The sequence below is a fragment of the Chenopodium album genome, chromosome 17 (genome assembly GCF_948465745.1).
Source record: "Chenopodium album chromosome 17, dcCheAlbu1.1, whole genome shotgun sequence".
NCBI classification, from domain to species: domain Eukaryota; kingdom Viridiplantae; phylum Streptophyta; class Magnoliopsida; order Caryophyllales; family Amaranthaceae; genus Chenopodium; species Chenopodium album.
In genome coordinates, this window is record NC_137850.1 from 6,464,903 (window position 1) to 6,488,050 (window position 23,148).

The window sequence follows — 23,148 nt, forward strand, 5'->3', positions numbered from 1 at the left end:
TTGGAATCAGGATTCTACTTTAAATCAATCGGAATATTTGGAATAATATTGTATATAATTGTAATATTCTGCTTACTCTGTACTTGTTAAATATGTGATTATGCTATATAATTGTGGTGATTAGAGATTTAGAGTTAGTCGAATTGAGATTCTATTTTGGATCGATAGGGATGTTATATACTAATATATTATGTTGTGTAATCAAAAGATTCTACGTACTTTGAAATTGCCAAAAATATGATTATGTCGTTGTTAGTTAGTTAATAGTTTGAATCTAATATTATTAAAAATTATTTGTTTACTGAGAGGTTAGTTTTAGACATTTTGAACCTTTGGAATAGAATAATTTTGTTGCATGTAACGGTATGTCAAAATCATTTGTGGATAAAGCTCGCTTGTCTCTATTTTCTCATTAGCAAAACAAAAAGGGAAATCCTATATGGTGGCAACTTGGAATCAATAATTTTATGTGAAACACAAACTTTTTTCCAATTCTATCAAGTGGCAGTCTAGTTTTGAAAAATTAAGTATAGTGCCCTTGGTTTTATGGCTAACCTTTATACTACCTCTGTTTCTTATTACTCGCAACATTTATTAAGGCCCTATTCTTTTGAGCTTCTGGGCAGAGCAGAGCAGATTAAATTTCAACAAAGCCGAGTAGAGCCAAGCCGAACCGAGCAGAGCAGATTTCAACATTATTATTAATACTATTATTAATGTTATTATTATTAATGTTGTTGTTGTTGTTGTTATTATTATTATTATTATTATTATTATTATTACTATTATTATTATTAATACTATTATTAATGTTATTATTATTAATGTTGTTGTTATTATTATTATTACTATTATTATTAATACTATTATTAATGTTATTATTATTAATGTTGTTATTATTATTACTATTACTATTACTATTACTATTACTATTACTATTACTATTACTATTACTAAGTGCATATACCATTGATTTAGGTGAGTGAAAACATAAATATATGTATACCATATTTAACATATGTTAATAGTAAAAAGATAAAAGACTACGGTTTACTTATATTTATTTCACAAAAATTTTAAAATAAAATGATTTAATGAGTAATAATGATTTTACTTATAAATTTGTCTTAATCATATATTTTATACCCTAAATATAATAATGATATACAAAGTACTACTTGAAAACAACCTCTTTTTTTAATTCTTAAATTGTATGGAAAGATTTGAAAAATAATTCAACTCAATGAACTAACAATCAATACCCACATACATATAATATTTCTACACATTGTGATTCTAATATCAAATGTTTATAAAAGAAATTGTTATTATTATAATTATTTATTTTTTTGAAAGAATTGTTATAATTATTAGAAATTATTAATTAATAATATTATTAAATATTAATTCTTAATAGTTTGAATTATTAAATATTAATAATAATAACTATTATTATTAATTATTATTATGATTAATAAATATTAATTATCATTAATATTAATAATTATTAAAATTATTTTATTAATAATTATTATAATTATTCAAAATAATAAATTATTATCATCAATATAATATTAATTATTATTATTATTATTATTATTGAATATTAATTATTATTATTATTAGCAGATTTGTTTTGAGCAGAGCAGATTTGATTTGAGCAGAGCAGCTCTAAAGAACGGGGCCTAAAACTGGTTTTTTCACATTACTCGCAACAAATTAATTTCTTTCCTTTTTTAATAAGTTTTTTGAGTAAAGTGACAAAATTACCCTTACTTTTTTTTTAAAAAAAAAATATTCTAATTAAACTACAATGTTATCTCATTACATTAAACCCCAAGATTAATTGATTTCACCCTACCCACCAAATTCACTCCCCTTCATCAACATTCAACATCTTTCTCTCTCTTCCTTCATCATCAAATTTCTTGATCTTCTTCCTCATCCCCATTATTTTTCTCTCTTTTCCTTCAACCCCATTCTCATAGTTTTCTGTGGGTGTGGGCTTGTTGGGTTAGTGGTTTCGTTGGGTTGGTCAGACAATGGGTTGGTGGGTTTGCTAGATTCGGTGCTAGGTTTATGGGTTGGTAGGTTCGGTGCTAGGTTGTTGGATTCATGGGTTCAATGGGATGGTGGGTTTGGTATCGCTGGTTGGTGGTGGGTTCGTGAGTTCGGTTCGCTAGGTTCGTGGGTTCAGTTCAGGTGGTAGTGGGTTCGGTGTTTTGTGGTGCTGGGTGGTGGTGCTAGGTGGTTTCGGTGATGCTGGGTTATTTAGTTTAATTTTGGTTGAATTTGTCTTTTTTTTTTGATTGGATTAATACTTAAGTATATGCCTTTATTTTTCGATAATTATACTTAACATTTTTTGTCTGGGAGTCCGCAAAACTTCTTTTTGTTGCGAGTAATAAAAAACGAAAGTAGTAATTGAAATGATTAAATTTAGGTTTTTAAATTAATAAAATAATTAAACTATTTTATAAGCAGTAAAATACTACGTATTAGAGATCTTGTGAGAGGGAGACCCATATATTTTTAGGGCCGCATGTGTGGCTAGTTAACAGTCTTGACACACCCGCGGCACCGCCCGCCCCAATCTAGTGGAGACCCGGTCTTTTACTATGCTCATATTGTTTAGTGGGTCAACAATACATAACATTATTTCCAACGATGATGTTTAAAAAATATTGCTTTCATCACCTAAACTTAAATACAATCACCTAATCTTGTCTTAGTGACACTGTGACAGCGATTAAGAGGATGGTTTCGCCTAGTCCTCTTGTTATCTTGCACATTTAATTTATTTAATTTAATATCTTTATTTTAATTAATTTGGGTTATTTTAAAAGAGCATGTGGCCGACGTGGGTAATACATAAAGAGTGATATTTTGATAAAGTGGGATTAATAGGGTGTTTTTAATAATTAAGTAGTGTATGGTCTGAGCGTGGCACTGGATTGTTACTTTAATTCAATTTTGTGATTATATGTATTTAATATTTTTGGTGTCTTTTTCTTTTTTTTTTCCTTTTTTTAATTAGTCTTTGTCAATTTCAATTATGTACATTTAGTTTCATAATTATAACATGGTTACTGATTGATTTAGATGGTTAAATAATCACCTTTCCTACGTTACAAGAGGTTGGATGTTCAAATCTCATTATACTTATATTTTTATTAAAAATAAGTTTTTTTTTTTTTTAATTGAACCTTGTGGTTTGCACTTATATAATTTTTTTAAAAAAAATATTAATAACATACTTGATAATTGACTTAGATGGTGAACAGTTACTCTTGTTATAAGAGGTTGAGGGTTCGATCCTCCTTATCCTTATATTTGATAACGTGGCGCAACAAAAAAAAAAGCCACTACGTGGCACATTGACGTTCTTAGTATCGCCTTTTAATATATAGTTTGATAGCAAGATAAACAATAAAAAAAATATAAATATAGTAAAAGTAGGATTAATGGGAAAAAAATAATAATTATACTATGTAATAATAATAATAATAATAATAATAATAATAATAATAATAATATTCAAATTAAGAAGTGTTAAAAATATGACTATTATATAATAGTAACATAAAATTAGGATGATTTATTTGATAGTTTCGTACGAAAAACTGCAGTCAGGCCGCCATGAGCATGTGTAATAAGAGTATAAGACTAATAACTAAAGGCATAACACTAAGGCTCGGTTCTTTAGAGCTGCTCTGATCTACTGTGCTGAAATCTGCTCTGCTTAAAAATAATACTTAATATTGAATTATTATTATAATAATAATAATAATAATTAATTAATATTTAACAATAATAATAATATTTAAAATTAACATTTAATAATAATAAAAAATTAATATTTAACAATAATAATAATATCAAAAATTAATATTTAATAATAATAATATTATTATAGATTAATATTTAATAATTATAATAATAATAAATAAATAATATTGAATTATAATAATAATAATAATTAATATTTAATAATTATAATATTAATAATAATAATTAATATTTAATATTTAATAATAATAATAATATTTAATATTTAATATTTGCTTTTGCTGCTGTTTTTGGTGCAGTTTTGGAGTGTTTTTGCTGCTATTTTTGGTGCAGGTTGGGTGTGATTTTGGTGCTGTTTTGGTGTGTATTCAAGGCTGTTTTTGTTGCAGTGTTGGTGTGATTTGGGTGTGCAATTTTGGCGATCTTCTCGTGGGTGTTATGTCTCCTATTGTTCCGTTCCATTGCCTATTTGTGGGTCTAAATGGGTGTTGTGATGGCCGGGGTAATGGGCTCACAAAGGCCTCTTTGCTTACTCATCTCCGTGATCGTCATTGGTGTGCAAATACGCGAGATTTGACCCGGCACTCTATTTCTTCTAATTCGGCTATCTTCTTGGCGGCGGAGTCAACCCTTCGTCGTATGGGCATTTGGCTTTGTGGGGAGTGTTTCAAGACACATACTCTTCATACGAAGTGTCGACATGGTCCTGATGATTTTGTGGCCCCTCCTGATTCTGGGGATGGTGTTGTGAGTTTTATTCTTTATGGTTTTCCAAGACCGCAGGGTCCTTCGGTGACATCTGATCTTGTTCCTGGTGTGCATCGTGAGCCTCATTTTTCTTTTGATGTTGCTCTTCTTGATAGTCTGCTATCTAAGCGGTTTCGTTCGGTGAAATCTATTCCTCCTAAGTGTCGATTGGGTTTTTCTCGGGTTCTCAAAGGGGCCCTTGATAAGGTGATTTGCCAGCCTGATGACATCTCTTGTTGGGTTCAGTTGCTTGTGTTGCCTCTCTGTGTCCTTAAAACCTTTTCTCCGAGGAGTAGTCGAGAGTGTTCTTCAGGTGTCAGGCGTCAGCGGCAGGAAGAGAGTATCACTTCTGCTATTCGTTCTTGTTGTGAGCCTGGTGGTTCTGTGCATCTTATGTGTGACACATTGGCTGATGTGTCTCCGCCTTTATTGGATGATGATGAGGACGTTGATTTGTCTGAACGTAATATCAAGCAGTGTAAGAGAAAGATTTCTGACGGACATTTCACTGCTGCGATTAGGGTTCTTTCGTCTTCTGGTCTTGCCCCTTACAATGATGCGACTCTTGCAGATTTGCAAGCTAAGCACCCTTCCTTTCCGGCTCCTATCTTACCGGATATTCCCGTTGATCAGCACCTTATTGCTACTCCTGCTGTTGTTTTGGATCAGATTAGGGGTTTTCTGCGAGGTACGTCATGTGGTAGAGGCGGCTTGCATGCTCAACACCTTATGGATTGTTTGAGTGGTGCTGTAGTTGCTATTTCAGATGAGTTGGTGGCCTCTATTACGCAGGTGGTTAATCTTTTTCTCGCTGGGAAATGTCCTTCTGAATTGGGAGAATATATTGCTAGTGCTCCTCTTACGCCTCTTGTTAAACCTGGTGGTTGTATTCGGCTTATTGCGGTGGGTACCGTTTGGAGGCTTCTGGTTTCCAAAGGTTGGGCCTTCTTTAATTGGTCCGCGTCTGGGAAGCTATCTAGGAGGTCTTCAGTTTGGTGTCGGGGTGCCGGCGGGTGGTGAGGCTATTGTTCATGCTGTTAATTGTTTAGTTGAGGCTCGTGGTAGTGATGTTGGCCTTTCTATGTTGCTGGTGAATTTCCAGAATGCTTTTAATTTGGTAGACCATTCAGCTTTGTTGCGTGAGGTTCGTCTCCGTTATCCAGCTCTCTCGCGTTGGGTTGAATTCTGTTACTCTACTCCAGCCAGGCTGTTTTACGGGGAGCATACCTTTTGGTCATGTCAGGGGGTGCAGCAGGGTGATCCTCTAGGCCCTTTGCTTTTTGCTTTGGTTCTTCATTCGTTGGTGTTCCAAATCAGGGATTCTTTTGATTTATGTTTGTAGGCTTGGTATTTAGATGGCGACACTATTATTGGTGACACCTTAGTGGTAGGAAAGGTTTTGGAGTTGATTATGGCGGAGGGACCTCATCTCGGACTCCATGTCAACGTTGAGAAAACGGAAGTTTTCTGGCCCTTGGAGGACCCTCGTAGCCGTCTCGTGGGTGTCTTTCCTCCTGATATTGGTCGTCCTATCCATGGCGTTAAGTTGCTGGGTGGTCCTATCAGTGATGATTCCTCTTTCTGTGGTGAGCTTGTTACGTAGAAAGTGTCGAAGGCCATTGTGCTAATGGATGCTGTTGCTAAGATTGATGATCCCCAATGCGAGTTGTTGCTTCTTCGTGCGTGTACTGGGGTTTCGAAACTGTACGTTGCTATGCGCACTTGTCCTCCTCGTCTTTTTGATACGGCACAAATTTCTTTTGATGTGGCCCTACAGGCTTCTTTGGAGCGCATTGTAACTGCTTCGGGGCCTGGTTTTGGTGATTGGCAATGGCGACTTTCCACCTTACCTTTTGCTTTTGGTAGTTTGGGTGTCTATTCGGCGAGTGATGTTCGGCACTATGCTTTCCTTGCGTCGCGTCTGCAGTCTTCTGGTCTTCAGGCTATGCTTCTTAGCAATTCTGGTATTGTTGGTCCGGGACCGGCCTTCGATGGTGCTCTTAGTCTTTTTAATAGAACTGTGGAGACTGACCTTATGAGTAACCCTAGTGAGATCGCTGCCCCCAGACTCATGAAAAAATTGGCAGATATATATTTCACGAAGGTCGCTGCATCTGCAGATTCCACTTTCTCCTTATCTGCGCGTCAGGTTGCCTTATGGAAGTCCCGGCAGGGGGATCACTCTTCGTCCTGGTTGCGGACGGTCTCGATATCGGGTTTGGGTCATACTATGAATGGTAAGACTTACCGTAGTGTTCTTTGCTACAGGTTGGGTGTTCCTTTATTCTTCATTTCAACACCATGTTCTGCTTGCTCAAGGGTTTTTGATGGGGATATTTATGGGGATCATGCAGTGTCTTGTGCTGGGATGGTGGGTATTAAACATCGGCACCCTTGTTGATATTTGTTTTCGGTCTGGGATTTCTGCTCGAAAGGAGGTTAACGTTGGGTTGACTGGAGGGAACGACGGGGCTCTTCGTCTAGCAGATGTGTTGCTTTATTCCTGGCATAGAGGCCTTGATGTATGTGTTGACTTGACGGGGTCTTCACCTTTGACACAATCGGGGTTGTCTGACTTCGTTCCCAGTCGTGTTGTGTCTGCGGCGGCTCAGCGGAAGCGGGACAAGTATGGGGCACGTTGCATGGCTATTGGTTATGGTTTTCTTCCTTTCTCCTTTTCTTCGTTGAGGGAATTAGAGAAGGATGTTGTTGCGTTGCTGAAGCGGGTTCAGGCGTTCGCTAAGACTCGGGATATTGGTACTCGTGCAACTGCTCACATCTTCAGCAGGATCAGGTTCGCTATAGCTTGTATCTCGGCTCCCCACCAATTTCTTGTAAATTGATTGACTTTGTAGGTTTTTTAATAATAATAATAATAATAATAGTAATAGTAATAGTAATAGTAATAGTAATAGTAATAGTAATAGTAATAGTAATAGTAATAGTAATAGTAATAGTAATAGTAATAGTAATAATAATAATTGATTTTTTATAATAAAAATTAATATTTAAAGATAATACTAATTATTAATTTTTAATAATAATAATAATATTAATTATTAATTTTTAATAATAATTAAATAATATTTAATAGTAATAATTATCATTATATAATAATTAATATTTATTAATAATATGTTATGATTATAATAATAATGCGATAATATTAATAGTAGTAGTAGTAGTAGTAGTATAGTAGTAGTAGTAGTATTAATAATAATAATAATAATAATAATAATGAAATCTGCTCTGCTCTGCTCTACTCTGCTTCAATATGCTCTGCTCTGCTGAAATCTGCTCTACTCTGCTGACTCATGTTCTGCTCTGCCCAGAAGCTAAAAAAAAAAGAGTCTAATTGTGTTAGAAATTCATATGTTACTAAACGAGTGTGGGCAACTAACCTAAATAAGGAGGAGGAGGTTTCATGGTAAAATCAATTGGTGATATACAAGAGAATTACTGTAATATTTGTGAAACTTCTTAAAATGGTAACTGTTGCAATAATAGGGGAACGATAGAAGTATATATTCAACCTTTTTTTATCCATGAGACATACACTTTTGAACTTTTATATTTATTCGAAAACTAAACATTATTTCTCTTTTGGGCATAAGTTTAATTACATTGCTCTATTACTTATTTACTGTTTAGTGTTTTATTCTGTTTTTGTTGTTGTAAGAAGAAGAAGTTCCCTAAATGCATAAGAGTGATAGAAGTGTGTAAATCTTAAAGTACGAATCGGCAATTTTTTTTTTTTTGAAACCGATTGGCGAATATAATGTACACCCTGATTGCACCGAATTGTAGTTTTTAAGTCGTTGGTTCTTAATTGCCACAACATAGCAAATTTTTTTATCCTTGAACAACTTTTTGTTCTTACTTTTTTTTTTTTTTTTTAATTTTTATTTTTTTGACATGAGATTAATAAACATAAGTTTGGATTACAAACGATGTAATAAATTTGCTAAGCTACTAAAAAGTTAAGAAGAGTTTTACTAGCTCCGACATTACATAGAGTACAAATAAAACTTAAGTACAACTTCCTCACAAGAGACGCAAACTATTGGGTGCGTCCACCCGCACCAAAGGTTTGTGCGTCCCGACTATTTTGTCTTTTCTATATCTCTCCTTCTTTCTCTTCCATTCTTTCTCGTCCCAAATCAAATTGTTTCGACTTCAATTTCACTTCAATTTCAACTTTGCTATTGAATCGAATTGTTTTGACTTCAATTTTGACAATCCAAAGGTGGTGGAGTTGGTGCAGGTCGCGGTGGTGGAATTGGTGTAGCGGTGCTGGGGTTGATGTAGGTCGCGGCTGGGGTTAGTTGATGCAGATCACGGCTGGTGGCTCGTCGGATTTGATGGGTTGTGACTGGTGATACGGTGGGGATCAATGGGTGGGTTTTGGTGGTGGGTTAGTGGGCTCGGTGGCTGGAGATGCGGTGGGGATCGATGCAGTTGAAGCTGATCGGATTAGAGAATGTAAAGGCCGAGTGTTTGCTCTAGAGGATGAAGCACACATCCCACGAATATGGCAACCCGAAGAGAACATCCCAGGCCTTGCTATGTCTCGAGCATTTAGAGACTTCAATTTAGATCATTTCCTTGTGTTGGTTCGGTGTTTGGTGGTTGGTGGTTGATGGGTGTAATGGGATTAGTGGCTGGGGTGGCGTGGATTTGTGGGTTCTTTGAGAAAGAAAGAGAGGAAGAGGGGGAAGTGGAAAGAGACAAAGAAATGATTGTAGGTATGCTGTTAATATTAGCCAATAAAAGATGTATATTAGCCATTAGAATGAACATATTAGCCAATTAAGCCTTCTATCAAGTGTGGCCTTACTTTTATGCTTGTTTGTTGTTAGACCTTTATAGATATTGTGTCTTACTTGCATAATAGCTCCCCTCCAAACCAACTTGATGCACTAAGAACTCGTGGTTCGGACCCACTTGTGCCTGCCTTGAAGTATCGGCCGTCACAAGCCCCGACCACCCGCACTCCGTCACCCAAATAGACGTGAGTGCTCTTGTGATTTGATTGCCCGCTTGTTTTGCTTTGTGCTCACAAGCCCCTCTTCCGCTCAAGGCTAGCGTTCCTGCCGCCAAAAGGCTAGAGCGCGCCGCACGTATTAAATAAAACAACAAAACCAACATGTAAGCCAACAAAATAAAACATATAAGCCAACAATTAAATACACATATCAGTCAACTAAAGAAACATATAAGCCAAATGATATTTGATATCAGCAAAAAAAAAAAAAAAAAAAAAACTTATCAAAATTTTTTAAAAATATATCAGCCAACAAAAAGAATACATTAGCCAAAAATCATATTAGCCAACAAATGAAATATATCAGCTAACTCATGAAACATATAAGCCAACAAGTAAAACATATCAGCCAATAGGCCCCGTCCCTAAGGCAGGGCAATAGGTGCCATCGCTCAGGGCCCATCTGAAGGAGGCCCAAGTTAGCCATAAAGCCATATATAAAAAAAATTAAAAAAAAAAAGAAAAAGAAAAAAGAAAATATCTTAATTAATTCTTCTGTACCTACGCATGCTTTATCAGTTCATATTCCCAATTCCCAAATCTCCCTCAACTTCCAATTCCCTGATTCATTCCTAATTAATTTCCCAAAAATTTCTTAATTGCCAAAGGTTTATCAATTACGATTATTCAACTTCCCTTCCTAAATAATCTCTTCCAGTCAAAATCAATTGATACTTCTTCCCGTTATTTTTTTTTGTTGCAATTTTCAACCACATTAATCTCCTAAAACAACTCTAATTCAATAATCAAACGGTCTTCTTCTTTGATTTTCAATGGAATTCGCCTCACATTATTCACCTATAAATAATCCCCCATCCAATTATTCTTAATCTCAATTCAATTTTCTGATTTATTTTCTTACTCTTTGCTTTGATTTAAACACTTGTTATGGGTATTACGGTGGACGAATATCGGAAATTTGGAGATCAATTTTGCTATGCTTGAAAAATCTAAGTCCTTTAGGTAATGTCAAATTTTTGTTTTTAATTTTTGTATTTAAGATTTTGTACAGTAATTTATAAGGGGGTTACTAAATGCCACAATAGAATTACTTAGGGCGCGGTATTAAATGACTCATTTGCCCTTATAAATTCCATGTTTGACATCATTCAATTTTTCTCACCAACCATACTCCTTCCACCACCATCACCCTAAACACCATCACCACCACCACCCTAAGGTCGTGGAATCACCATCACCCTAAACACCATCACCACCACCACCACCACCCTAAGGTCGCCGGAATCATCCAATTTTCTCACTATCTATCACACCAAATCAACCGGAAAAAGGAAGAGGCTGACGACAATGGAATCGCAGCGTGGGAAGGGGGTTCGTTTGCCGGGAAACATGGGGAAAATGCCGGCCAATTCGTCGGTAAGTTTTTTTTTCGCATAGATTCGCATAGTCGCGTGCTATATGCGACTCCACCACGGCAGAGTCGCATATAGCATGCGATTACACAGTGCTATATGCTAATTGCATATAGCATGCAATTATAAAAAGACTTTCATGCCCCTTATAATTTTGAAAATTACATAACAATTGTTCAGATTTGAGGCAGCCTTTTTGATTTTGCAATTTAAGAACACACAAATCATGTTATATTGTTCTTTAATTCTTGTTAAAATTGTTGTTTTATATTTTTGTAGAATATTATGTTGCCTAGAAAACATTTATCTGGTAGTGAAAAAAGGAAAAAAAGAAAGCAAACCCAAGATTTTATAGAATCACAAAAGGGGGCCTTGGACTGATTTTTTTCTAGGAGAGTCGGAGAGTCTTCTGTTGGTGATGGGGTTGGTGAGGAACATGAACATAATCTTGAGCAATCTAATGAACCATTGAATGATGAAAATCCAATAAATGAGGATGTTGCTAATTTGTATGTGTAGACACCCAAATGTGTCTCCCACAGTGATGAATACCTTTCACGTCATTTGATTATCGAAAGAGGTGAAAGTGTGGAAAATCTAGTGATGAGGATGTTTTTATTAAAATATTTTTTTTTCTGTTTTCTATAAATAAATCTCTTTCTTACCCTATTTATGAAAAACATGCATTCCAGTTTAGTTTGGTGCATGATATGGGTCCAATAATAGTGTAGTTGGATGGGGTTTGAAAAGACCTTTCCAACTATATATTATAAGCCCAATTCCGATGAATAATGAGGAAGTTATGACCAAAATACTAAACTAGGCCCAAACCGGATTTTACCTATGACCCAATGATCATGTGGAGGGTCCAAAGGTTTAATCCTATTACTAAACTAATTAGGATTAATTAGAACCTTCCATAAGTTTCTAAAAGATCTTAATTATCCTTTTTTTGAAAAGATAAAATCAAAGAGTTTGAAATCGAATAAAACTTTCTTTTTTTTAAATCCTAATTCTATTCGAATTTAAAGATGTTCAAAGACAGTCAGATATTATTTTTGTGCCTCATAATCTTTATCCAAATCTTATATGGTTGGATAGATATTGAAATTATCTTTCCAATGATATATTATAATATTAATTCCGAGCTATAACGAAAAAGATATGAATGGAATACGAAACTCTATCCAAAACTGACACCCTTCCACTATTTCGGCCATATCTTTTTATCTACAAAATATTTTAATCTTATTCTAATTGGGTTAGAAAGTATACTTTAAGAGCTTTCCAAAGACATATTATATGACTTATTTAGACTTCTGGATCAAAAGATATGATAAAAATAAAATCCGCAAAAAAGTTATCCCGGCGCCAAACGACAGGCATGTCGCCCGGCGACGATACCTGTCGCCTGGCGACGATCTTGTCATCTGGCACTGCTCCTGTCGTTGGCAACAAGAGTTCTTTTATTCCGAATAGGACTCGAACTCTTTTCTATCGTTTCCATGCTATTTTTTCTATAAATAGGGGTCGTATCTCCCCGTTTTTAATCATTCACAACCATCATCTCTCTCTTTCTCTCTCTAAAAGCTAGAAGCTTTCTTTCTCTCTCTATTCTTTTCTAAACCTTCCCCTTTTACAAAATTCCTCATACATTTTTTGTTTATTATTTTCCTTGAAGTTATTAACGTGTGTATTTTGTTATTAGAAAGAGATACGAGGCATCAAAGTAAGTAATTTAATTACTTATCTATTATTTCGATATAGAAATCATGCTTAGATTATTTTATTGATTCCTAGTATCATGTTTAGGGTTAATTAATATTTCTAATATCAAGTATGATTATTGTGATGCTTCTTATTTCTTTTCTAATATCACGTTAGTATCATGTTAGGACTAAAACTTTGATTTTTATTGCTTAGTGACATGCTAGGGTTTGTTATTAATCTTGTTAGTATCATGCCTAGGATTTTGCTATTGTTATTATGCTTTATTGTTAACATGATTATTTTGATTATGATTTGTTATTGTTGCTTGATGATTATTTATTGTTATTGCTGGATCACGCCCTCTCTTGCAGGATTAAAGGGAATTTGTACTTGTAATCACGCTTAATAAGATAATTAATAATCTTGTTTAGGCTAATATGATTATAATTCAAGTGATCGCCAATAATAGTTTTGTTTGTGCATTAAATTCAACCAACATAGATTAAACAGGTTTAGGGTTAATTTATTGATTGCATGTTAGTTAGAAAGCGCACATGAATACGAGAAGAATAAAGTTGAGGCCTATTTTAGGGCAAGTTCAATCTCTTTTAGGTTGGATTTGTACCTTCATCCCCGAACTTCCAGTCTTGGTTCCAGGCCTATTGGATTTAACGATCTCCTGGATCGTTAAGGGGTGTAACCTTCACCCTGTGAACTGTTTACAAGTTCCTAAAACTTGTTGGCGACTCTTTTACTCTAGCTTCCTTTCCTTTGGACGCCACCATGCTTAAGTGTATGATCACAGTGGGGCTCAAGTGTGGGATGGCTTGAAATATTCACTACAGTATGATCATGATAATGTGCCAAATATGACAAATATTGATGATGACCCCTCTGTTTTGAATGCTCATGATGTGGAAAATGTTAATGATGATATAGGCATTGATGAACACTTTATCCCTCCTTTTAATATTTATGATCCTATGAATTAGGGTAATCTCGACAACAAAGGTAGGGATATTTTGGTAGAAAAATGGCCTATTAGGGAATTAGATCTTCCATATCCTAAAGATAATCTGTCTAGGCATTTTTCTAATACTTATTATTCTCGAAAGTTGAGTAATGGAGAGTCAAGTGATAGAAAATGGTTGATTTACTCTAAAGCTGTGAATAAAGTATATTGTTTTTGTTGCAAATTATTTACATCTCAAAATAATATAAGCCTTTTAGCAACTGATGGAATGAATAATTGGAAACATCTTAGTGAAAGGCTTAAACAACATGAGGGCAGCATTGAGCATATGACTAATATGAGTATTTGGAATGAAGCGAGAGTAAGATTAGAGAAGAATAAAGGTATTGATAATAGTTTGCAAGAAGGGATTTCAAAAGAAAAAGAACGTTGGAGACATGTTTTGATAAGAATAGTATCCGTTGTTAAATGTCTTGCTAAACATAATTTAGCATTTCGTGGATCTAATGGAAAACTTTATGAGGATAGCAATGATAATTTTTTGGGGTTGATTGAAATGATTGCTGAGTTTGACTTGGTTATGCAAGATCATATTAGACGTATTCAAAGCCAAGAAATTCACCATAACTACCTTGGCCCTAAAATTCAAAATGAGTTGATTTCTCTTTTAGCTGATGGTGTTAAAAATTCTATAATAAGAATCATTAAAAAGGAAAAATATTTTTCTGTAATCCTGATGTAAGCCATCAAGAACAAATGACTTTGATAAAACGATGTGTTAATTTGTCAAATAATAAAACAAAAATAGAGGAGTTCTTAAAAGTTGATGATACATCTAGTTTGGGGCTTTTAAATGAATTGTTAAATGTATTAAAGTCCCTAGATTTGAATGTTGATAATGTTAGGGGTCAAGATTATGACAGTGGTTCTAATATGAAAAGAAAACACCAAGGGGTTCAAAAGAGACTACTTGAAATAAATCCAAGGGCTTTATATATGCCATGTGCTTGTCATAGTCTAAATCTTACTTTATCGGACATGGCACATTCTTGTAATAAGGATATTTCTTTTTTTGGAATTGTGCAACACATATATACATTATTTGCAAGTTCCACTAAAAAATGGAAGATTTTACTTGATAATGTTCCTAGTTTAACTGTGAAATCTTTGTGTAATACTCGATGGGAAAGTCGAGTCAAAAGTATTAGGCATCAAGCACCTCAAATAAGGTTAGCTTTAATGAAATTGTATGATTGTAGCGATAAGGATGCCAAGACAAAAAGTGAAGCTGAAAGTTTAGCTAATTCTGTAGCAAATTTTGAATTTTTGCTTGGCATGGTAATTTGGTATGATATTTTATATGCCATTAATATGGTGAATAAGAAATTGCAAACAAAATCTATGTGCATCGGAACTACAATGAATGAAGTGAAAGGTGTAATGTCATACTTTGAAAAATATAGAAATGAAGGTTTTGAATCTAGCATGAATATAGCCAAAAGCCTTGCATTGGATATGAATATAGAGCCAACACTTCCAACAAAGCGTCGTATTATTAGAAGAAGGCAATTTGATGGAAATGATGATGATGATGATGACGATGATGATGATGATGATGATGAAAATCATGAAATACAGTCACCTGAGGAGTGTTTTAGAGTCAATTATTTTCTTGTGATTGTTGATATGGCAATAGCTTCTTTAAAAAGTAGATTTGAACAATTAGAGGTTTTCGAAAATGTTTTTGGATTTTTACTTGATTCTAGCAGATTGAAACTTTGGATAATGATGAATTAAAACTATCTTGCACACATTTTAATAATGTATTCTCTGATAAAAATGTGTTTGATGTTGATGCAGATGATCTTTTTTCTGAATTAAAAGTTCTACAAATGACTTTGCTAAACGTGTTGATGTCAGCATTTGAAGTTTTCGATTTTGTCAAATCTGCATATTGTTATCCAAATATTTCAATTGCTTATTGAATCCTTTTTACGATGCCGGTGACCGTTGCATCCGCCGAAAGAAGTTTTTCGAAGTTAAAATTATTGAAAACGTTTTTGAGGTCATCAATGTCACAAGAAAGACCTAACGGTCTATCCATTTTATGTATTGAGAAAAATATGTTAGAGCATCTTGATGTCGACACTATTATTGGTGATTTTGCATCTAGAAATGCTCGTAGACAATATTTTGTATGATGATTTGAATAATTAATTTTAAGTTTACTGTTTTTTTTTCTTTACTGTAAATTTGCAATTTTTTTTTTATTTGATCATTTAAAAAAAGATTTATTTTTCATTTTTTTTACTTCACTCGATGATAAGGGCTAAAGGGCCCCAATTATTCATTTCGCCCATAGACCACTAAAAAGCTAGGAACGGGCCTGTCAGCCAAACCATCCGCACAGAAATTTGTGTACGGGCATCCGCACGCAATAGCTTCTCCACAAGAAATTGCTGGCTTGAACACCTAAGTATTGTCTTTTTTGAGTTGCCTTAAAAACTCTACAATTCCAATCCAACAATATTCTTGACGATGATAATGTTATAGTTAAGTAAATATTATGTATACATAAAATTGTTGTTGAAAATTGTAGATATAATTGAGTTTGATAAGTAATCCTAGCAAGTCATGATGATTTTAGGTTAAAAATTTCGAAATGGTTCTCCTTTATAAACCACTTCAATAAGGCAACCATGCGTATGCCTTGACATCAGATCGCAATTTTCTAGTTAGTTTAGTGTGCCTCCTTGACTTCTTGTCATTTTAATTATTTTTATAGAAGTGGAAAACATTTGACTTATAGAAATTGAGCTAAATGACTAATAATAAAATCTAGTTATATAGCCAACTACTACAATTGTACAATATTAACTATAAATTACAACAATAATAACGGCAATGAGAAAAGCCTTTAGACAATTCAATTTGTTATATTATGTACTACTACGTATTATTTGTTATTAATTTGGTTTCTTTTGTAATTGTCGTATGATTTTATTTATTAATAAATTAATATTATTATTTAAAAAAAAACATAGTAATTAAATGGTCAAATGATGTTATGTGAATAGACCTAGTAGAGTAAAAATAACCTTAGTTGCTTCAATAATAAAGGAGCATATAGGAAGTATTATACTACATAAAATCATATTGCTAATTTGTTTTCATTTAATTGCATCACTAATTAGACTAACCAATTTGTAGAGAAACATCAATTTAATATTGTCTGTAATTGTCTATTAGTAAAACATTATACAAATTTTATATTATGAAAATAGACATTTTACCTAATCCCGCAACCAATTATGCACCCTTATTTGATTAGTACAAAAAATTACAAGAAAAGTGATCTTTCTGATGTTAGTACAAAAAATTAAGTCAAAGTTAGTATATAAATAGCTAGTGTAGGTCACAGTGAAGTATTTAAAAGAAAATTGAGCTTTCTCACGTGAAGTATGCGGTTCACATTTTCGAATATAGTCCATATTCGCTCCGTTCCTAATATTTTGCCCCATTTGACTTTTTGCGGTTTCTAAGATACATTTTAGAACAGATTTAACTCCACTTTCTTACGTGTAAAAAATATAAAAACTAGATATTAACAAAATATACAATGAGACGAATCCAACAAGATCTTACACAATTATAATTTCTCTTATAGATTAGTTCGACCCAAGTTTTTGCTACTAGGCTAGGCAAATAATTAGGGGCATAGGAAGTAGGACATATAAATCAAGTTGCAAAAATACGGCTAGACATTTTTCCAAAACAACCCAACATGCATCAAATTTTGTTGGCAAATTTGTATGATTAGGCTTATTAATTATACAATAAGTCTCGTATAAAACGGGGTTACATCAATTTTATTGTAAGATGATCAATTTAGGAATAACTTTAATTTTATGTTAACTTTAATCTCTTTAAGGGTAACTTTTAATTTGTAAGGAAATTGGTTGTATTTTAATGTCTAATTTCTAAAAGATACATGTTAAGAAGGTTAACGTGATTAATCTAATACATTATACGTGTTTGGTAAGGGTAAAATTTATGTAAGGAATTGACACTTTATATAAGGTAGCTTTCAATGCTCTTTTAAGGAACTTTAACATATCTTACAAAAGGTTAATGAAAGTTTGTTTTAATCAAGAATTTGTGATAATTATTATAAAGATCGATAAACAAAACACAATAATGATGATGCATGTTTGTGCCTTTTTTTACTATATATACTCTGCATATATATCAATAAAAGGAAAATGCTGAAATAATAATTTCATTAATTAAGGGACAAAATGCTCGAGACTTTATTGATTAAAAAGATGCATGTGAGATACAAAAAAAAAAAAAAAGCCTAGTTACCCTAAAAAAATCAATCTACATTTAAAACAAACTATACCAAAAATCAACAACGCAACTCCATTATAGGGAGACTGAAAATACGTGCATCTACACTATTTGTACATATTTTTAAAAATTAATAACAATAAATATATAGAGAAATAAACGAAACGGGTTGTAAATAGTCTAATTTCTTACGGAAAAAAGAGAGACTATTGCACCTCAAATAGCCAAAAAGTATGACATAGTCAACTAGTGTTATAGAGGAGAGTAATCCAAATATATCAAATCTTCAATTTAAACCGCATATCAAATTAATTATTAAAAAATCATTTGAATTTAGGCCGCACTCTAAATTAACCCTTATTTTTCGATTCTATTTGAACCTATCTACACTAAACTCGACCGTTAAATATATAGGTGAAAATTATTTCATCATTTTTACCTTAGATTAACATCAATTTATGATATGTAGGTCCACAGCTAATGACTTATTGAGTAAAATCAATTTTAAAATTTCTTGTTGCAATGCACCAACATCCAATATTATTGTCTCCTCCAATGAGAATTGAGAAAGCCTCCTAATTCTAGTAACAGAAAAACGCATATATGCCTACTACTCCCATCATTCTTCACATTTTCAACAAGTGGCTACAACTCACTTAATGTTGCCTGATTTCGTGGTGACCCCATCAATAATCACTAATTAATTAATTTAAATTTCTAACCACATTATTTATTTTGTCATTTGCCTTATATTATTTCTTCTATAAATTTGTTCAACTATGTAGTAGCTCTTAGTTAAACATACAATTAAATAAATCTCTAGCTTATACATATAAATAAAAACTTGATTGCTAGATATTTTTATCTTAAGCTCTTGTTAATTTTCTTGTGTTAGCTATAATGAGGTTTCAAGGGGTGGTTATGATCATCTTAATAATCTCAAGTTTCTTGTTGTTAGCAGAAGGGAGAACTTTGATGGTGCAAATTCAAGAGAACAACCAGAGGATGCCAAGAATGTTGTCCGAAGGCGGTGTTGATAACCCGAAATTTGGTTACTACTCGGAAAGTAATCCAAATAATCACCATGAGATCCCACGGCAAGACTTCAACAACAATCCTCCCAAAGAATGAAAGTGAAAAATATAACATGATCTATGAGTGTATGCATGTGTATATTTTTTAGTAAGTTGTGAAGTTGTGGTGAGTGTATATACTAATATGAAGTTTCTAGCCTACGTATGTATGTAATTTTATTTAGTATGAACATTAGTTTAATGTATGTGCTAATAGTTGTAATGTTTTGTTTTGGTTTGTTGATCTATATGCAATTTGAATAAGTTATTGTAACTTTCTCTCACCAAAAAAAAAAAAAAAAAAAAAAAAAAAAAGAAAGTAAGTTTAGTTTGTGCAAGGGTGATAAAAAGAACTAGTACTACTAATCTACTATGTGTCTATGTGATATTTTTATTTGAGAATTTCGTTTTGTTTTTTGTTTTATAATAGGCCGTTAAAAGGTATAAAATTGACATGATGAGTATGAAGTATATAGTATATAATAAGGAAGGTGTTGAGATTTCATGAACAAACTACTGTATATATGAGTGGAAGTAATATCACATGTAGTGTGGTAGTGAAAGTTTGATCACCTTAGAATTTTCATGTTTGAGGTAAAGTTTGTGTCTAATATTTTGATTATTTTCTATCCCAATGTCAGAGCCGAAATATTTACTGAAGGCCAGGCTTATGCGCATACTATTTGATGACTTCATGGACAATAATATTAATGTACGTGATTCTTATGCTTCAATTATGGGGGAATAACAGTGTGTATGCTTGCAATTGTAAATAATTTAGCTAACAACTATCAGAAGTTTTTAACCTTATTATGTAGCATGCTTTAATGACTCTTCCCTTTCTTTCTATCAAAGTCTCTCTACAAGATATCCTAACTAAAACTACACCAACAATAGTGAGCCATGTTACGGGGTGAGTCAAAACAAGTAAAAGATTTTTTTTTTTTTTTTTTTTTTTTTTTTTTTTGAGGAAAAAACAAGTTAAAGATTAATGGCCCTACATAGACAAATATTACTAAGAGTGTGAAGCATTGGAACTAGACCGGAAACCGGACAAGTGAATTCCGATCCGATCTTCAATCTGTTAAAAAAGGGTTCCGATTCAGTCCGAGTAAAAATTGAAAATTAAACCCGGTTATTTTTTTTTTAAAAATACAAATATCATCTTTTACCTATTAACCATAATTTTGGTTGCAATTCGATCTAGCAAACTAGCAGCCGTTCTCCACCTTTCTTTCCTTCACCCTTCCTCTCTCAGTATCACTTTCTCCCATCAACTTTCAAGTTCCTTCCCATCACAACATACACCAACCTTCGTTTTAAATACTTATTCTATTTCTCCATGCGCGGAGTTTTAAGAGCAATTGGAGAAAGTAATAAAATATAGAGGTAGTGGGGTAGAAGGAAGAATAAAAATTGTAAAAATCAAAAGTAGTTGAAAAAACTGAAGGAGAGAGAATATGAAATTAATAAAATATTATTTATGTTGGATCCGTTATGTGAGATAAATAAGTTAAATATTGTAAAAGATTTCTAAATAAGAAAATGGAGCAAGTATTTAAAAACGGCCGGAAAAAAAAATGGAGCAAGTATTTAAAAACGAAGGGAGTAATCAACTAAGCACCATGCACCGCAAAAGTGTCCGACCAATCAACAATCACCAGTGACACTAACCACTACAAACTAGAGTGAACACGATCAACAAACCCTGAGGCTAGCGAACCCTGGCTAGATTACGCAAACCACCGTCTAGAGACTTCGTAGGCTAGCGAACCACCGACGTCCTTGACTCGCGGGTTTCCAACTGTCCCTATCCCGTTATATCATGTTGAAACCCGAATATAATCCAATCTGTTATTAATCCGACCCAAATTCAACCCGACCTGTTATTGACCCGACGTGAACCCGACTCAAATCCGGTATAATGCATGACCCAATGTGACCCGCCCTATATTGACTTGACCCACAAAGGTAATGATATTAACCCAAACTAACCCGACTCGAGTTGACCCGAATACTCGAATTAACAGCTCTAGTATTAACTACCCTAAAGCCACTTCTCTACTCTCATAAAATACCCACTTTAGTATCAAATAAAACATCGAGCTGCACCAAGTTGCTCTCCTTGGTAAACTAAGGGTCTGATTTACTGAACTGAGTTGAACTAAACTGAACTAATTGGAGCTGGATTGAAATGAAATGAAATGTTTATGAGAGAAGGAAATTAGAAACTGGACTAAACTGAACTGAAATTAAGCTGAAGAGAACAGGCCCTAAGGTGGTTTATCTGGGGGTATTTTTCATTATTTCACATTAAAAGTTAAGTGTACATGTGTATTTTAAATCAAACTTCAATAATGGATGGAAAGTTAAATGCCATTTGCTGCATTATTCTTCTTCCTTCATTCTTCTTCTTCCTATATTGAAATCCCTTCTTCGTCCTCCATCTTCTTCTTCCTTCCGCAATCTTCACCCTTCCTCCAACACCACCATCTTCGACGCCTTTTCCACCAATTAAAATGAAAACCCTATGAAAAAAGGTATAATTAAGGGCATCGTGAACCCCTAATGGTAGGGTTGGCATCGTCCTCCGTTGAAGTCCTCTATTGAAGGCCACCACCATCTCCAAAAAAAACGAACCGATGAACATAACTCCATACGCGAATTTACTAAATAATTTACTAAGTGGGGATGTTCCTGATTGGATTAATTAGGGAACCAACAAGATCTAAATTAAGAACAAATAATTGAAAATAATTGCTACCCATTATCATACTCTACAGGTGCGGCGTTGAAACACACACAAATTAATAATAATCACCCTAAAACTACTAACTTTAATTAGCGGAAGTAAGGGTCAATCCCACGAAGAATGTATTTGCAAATAACTAAGAATAAGATCCAAAACACTTAACAAAGACTCAAAACAATAAAAGAAACGTTTGGAGGGAGTTTAAGGATAAGGAACAACTAACAACTAGGAACTTAAACTAATAGGGATAAGAACAAATAAGGAACTTGAGATACTCAGCAACTATATATAGAAATCCATCCTGCAAATGTATCCCAGACATAATACTTAATATCTTGACTTATGGAACAAGTTCCTCCGTTTCCCCTTATTAATGGTTAGATCCCGTACGACTTTCACTAACCCTATCCAACAGATAACCCCTATACTACGAGCAAGGAATTTAATCTGATGACAGCATTAAGAACTAGGAAAACATCAAATCAAGACAACCACAACACTCCGGCACTTACGTGATTTGGCCTTGATCAAGAATTACTTTTCAATTAATAGAGTGGAACGTCCTCCTCTACAGTTGTTTGCTATTTCATTAATAATGTTCCCAAGCAATTACGAACTTAGTAGTATTAATTAGCAAAAGAAATCAGATTCAAACAAACAGTTGTACACCTACTTATTATAAGAAATCATCATTCAATTCGTATGAACAAAACAATAATTCAAGAATACTCCAAAGCATTAATCATTAAAACCAACAATACTCATCTCAAATACTTAATACATGTGTTCAAACTAATATTTACTGAGAATAACAAGCTAAGGACTCATAACACAAAGATAAGAAAAGAAAATGAAACAAGAACCCATCAAGTTTCTCATATTCGGATCGGAGTTCCTCTCAAATTGCTCCGAGTTCCTCCGCTGCAATGTATCACGAACAGTGACGAATGACTCTAAACCCTTAAGAGGTTTTGGAGTGAAGTCTCTCTCCTCTTGCGTCTCTCCTTTTTCTCTCTGATTTCGTGGCTTTAAATAGGCTAAGAGATGATTTGGAATCTCTCAAAGATAAGGAAAGTGATTAGATAAGATTGTGAAAATATATCTCTTTCCATATCTTAGCCAATTGATAAGATCTTCTCTTTAATCAAATATATCTTTTCCAACTGCTCTACATCTTGTAAATTATTCCACAAGACTTCCCAAATTCGGGGATTCAATGAACCTAGATGAACAAAACGTACCCAGCAAGCTCTTTTCATCTCCGTCAGTTTCTCAAGTTCCTCTATAGGAACTTCCGTTTGTGCTCCATATTGGCTCCTTTATTTAGTTAATCTTTT

General features: G+C 33.5%; 1 pseudogene; it reads left to right on the top strand.

The window, feature by feature from the left end:
- The first annotated feature begins 11,238 nt into the window (after window positions 1-11,238).
- Window positions 11,239-19,023, top strand: LOC145588591 (uncharacterized; annotated as a pseudogene).
- Window positions 19,024-23,148: the final 4,125 nt, after the last annotated feature.